This window comes from Bombus bifarius, unplaced genomic scaffold (genome assembly GCF_011952205.1).
Source record: "Bombus bifarius isolate JDL3187 unplaced genomic scaffold, Bbif_JDL3187 scf7180000009485_frag, whole genome shotgun sequence".
In the NCBI taxonomy this organism is placed as follows: domain Eukaryota; kingdom Metazoa; phylum Arthropoda; class Insecta; order Hymenoptera; family Apidae; genus Bombus; species Bombus bifarius.
Window position 1 is genome coordinate 7,424 of NW_022885150.1, and position 3,595 is coordinate 11,018.

Sequence of the window (3,595 nt, forward strand, 5' to 3'; positions counted from 1 at the left end):
ACATACCTCGAACGCTCATTATTACGTATATTACCAAACCAATACATATAATATAATATATAAACCAAACCAATGAAAGGCGCAGAGACTGGAGAACATGGGGTTCTCGAGCGTGCAGTACGCTTCAGCATCGCTGCAAACTCCAACTCCCTCCGCTTGTCCCAATGCCATCTCGCACGGTGAGACTGCAAACAAAAAATATCCATATATACATCAAGATAGTAATGCGATTTCTATTCTTGCAGCACCGACGTAATACACGGTGCTCCGTAATCGCTCGAGATTCCATTTAGTTGTTGAAATCTCTACGCATTTGGTAGATAAAACGATGCGAGAAATCCTCTTGTCACAGTTAGGTCTTCCAAACCTGATCGCTTGCATTTTTCCCGCTACTTCAGCGTTGTAACGTTACTTTTATTTCTGCCAACTTAGACACGACATCGTCTAAACTGCCCACTTCAGGACACGATGGCTCCTCCCGGGGATTCTGTTGAGACGATCCCGGATTTTCCGTGTCCTCACCATTGTAGAGTTCATAATTTGTATAATTTACCTTCTTCTTCAAGCATTGTTTTTTAAATGTCTGCCATTTTGAAGCTGCTGATAATCGCCGGATGCGTAAATCATTTTTAGCTTTGGAAAGAGCGCACGTCAGCATTGCTTCAATCCGTAAATCGCGTCTGCGCATTCGGCGACACTTTGATCTTTTGCGGCGAACTTCGTCAATCTATGTTAGTAACCGTTCTGTTTCTGGCTTGTTGGCGTTTGTTTTTGAAAGTCCCTTCTTTGTCCTCGCCATGCTTTCTCAACTATTTCACCCAATTATTGAGTAAGTAAAATGTATACCAACCTGTATCCGGCTCGTGTTTGTTGTAGAACAAAACAGAAGAGATTCACACAACTGCACACAAAGGATTTGAAACCAGCGAGCAAAACACCCTCCTCACAGCACAGTCGTAAGATGACTAAGGGAAGTCTACGCTGCGCGTCTGAAGTCCGCTTTCTATACCCCCTCCCCTGTCTTTATGACGTAGTCTTACGCGCGAAAATGGAAACTAGTTCCGTGTAAAATCTTACGTTGGCCTTACATTCTAAGAATTTTTGAAAAATACTTCACTCCAATTAATTTTTAAATATATGTGCGACAATTTTAGTGCTAAATTTTATATATTTTGTACATTATATTAAAATTCTTGATTTACAGGAAATAATCAATAGCGTATGAAGGTGTACTGCACGTATTATTTGGCACGTACATTAATGTTGATGCAAAAATAATTATTCCAATGATTTTAAGTTACACACATAATAGATAAAGTAGGCTGTAGACTATGAAATTCGTATGAAATAAGCAGAGAATAGTAACTAAATAAATGTATATGTATATGGAACATAAATCTTGTAAAAATAATATATTTGTCGGAGATGAAAAGAACACCGGAGCCTTTGGAATTTTGGATAACCCCGCAACATTGTAACCTAGAGTCTACTATAGCTGTAATCAAACAATTGTAGTTATTCAACCCGATTGTAATTATTCGAGAATTGTGATAATGAGCTTGGGCTCGAGGCGACAGTCAGTCGCCGAACGTAGCCGCGGTCACGGGATGAACGTTTTGCCTAACAAGGTATGGAGTAATTCTATAGCTCTCCTTAAAAGAAATATTCGTGGCGACACGCGACAGTAAACATTCCAACGGTTTCTGTCCCGTGGCTCGCCACACGCAGACCCTATTCTTCGAGTAAGATGATTGCCAGATGTCGATGCGTCTCCGCAGTACATGTTCGGCTAGCCCGAGGGCCCGTAATAAATCTTAAGGTTTAGTTAACTAAAGTCCTTCAAACAGACAAACAGTCTTTGTCCCAGCTACGGGAAGATAGGGGAGACATATTTTTTAACGAACGGCGTCTCCCACTAGCAACTTTCCCTCGAGGGCGGCTAGCATCTTTTTCTAACCACCGATATGGAGATTGACCAATTAGCAGCAACGTCAATTTCCCTTACTTTCTGAACGAAGGCTTTTCTCGACGAATCCGATGATCTCGTATCCTTAGACACACCCCATTATAGTTTTCCTCTGTGGCATCATCGGGACGGGAAAGGCATTCTTTCTCGCGATCTCATTGATGAAAGGAGTAACTCTTTACGACCAGTGAATATTACGCGTCCGACTTAGATTTTGTGAGTACGTTCATCTATCATCCCGTCGACCGCGGATTCGTTATTGAACCTAGGATCATTGTCATTAGTTTCTCGAGCACCTAACTACCGCGGTTACTTGTCCGGTTCTATAATAATCGTATTTGCACTAGTCAATGTCTTCTCCATTGCATAACGACAACGTGTAACCCAAACGAAGATTCGTTTCACGCCCCTAACCCTAATTCTAATGTAAACCCGACATATTAAATTACATTCAAATCAAATATATGAACAAGATCTATTGACTTTTAATTATTTTTTTGAAGCACTAGTCTCAAATAAAATTGCGTCATTACGAATACAAAAACAATAACGTTGATATAAAAATGTCATCCCGAAACACAGTTTGACGTGATACAAGTGTATTATTTTAATTTAAGCAGAAAATATCTAATCATATTTAACAATTTTGAAAAACATACCTCTACTAAACTATCATTATCTTTTCCTATACCATCGGCAAGGCCCTGAACAGCAAGCAGTTCAGCAGTTGTTAAAAAACTAGCCAATTGTTCCCGAACCACATTTACTTCACCCTGATACATAAAATCAACCAATGCAGCCAAATCATCGAAATTTACATTACATTACGAGATAAAAATATGACCTTTTTCATCTTAATGTCTCCCAAAAACGTATTTAGCAAAAAGGATACGACATCAATAACGATCCAATTAGAAACTACCAGAGCATGTGTATCTTAAGCGGATCTTTAAACGTCGATTAAACGCGTTCTCTATCCAATCCAGGCTGAAACATAATTACTCACACCCCCAGTAACCCACCTCTGAGTCATTCCAATCAACGTACCATACGAACACGAATCCAACGCGTTCCAGGAATACAAACAACTGCCTGTAGCTGTTTAGCTGTACACGACGAGTATAATTATTTCGGGTACTCCTCCAGTACAAAACAGACACCCAAACGACAATATTTCAACACAAAAATATTTAAAACAATAGTTATAAAAGCATGATACTTAATACCGCGCTTGACATCAGGTATAAGCAAAAATAAATTTCTTCAAACAAATTTCAAGTAAAATCTTTAGCTTGTGTAATTATATCAAACTTGCTCAATTAACAACGAGCAATTTCCATCGTGTTTTGACAACTGACTCATCGATGATGTTTTTCCTTGGAATTGAAAAAGGAGTGTGCATAATTTTGTCCTCCTTCCACACTCAAAATACTATCCACATGCTATAATTAGGGATTCAATTTTATAATACGTTGCCTCACTTTCCATCGCTGCTTTCCTAATATCAGTCACTTGAACTGTAATATAAACCAGTCTTTTATTTCCAATACTATTCTGCATACCATTTATCAGGAACAATACATTTTATTTGTTAATGTAATAAGATGCGAAGTTCCTCATTTGTCCTAA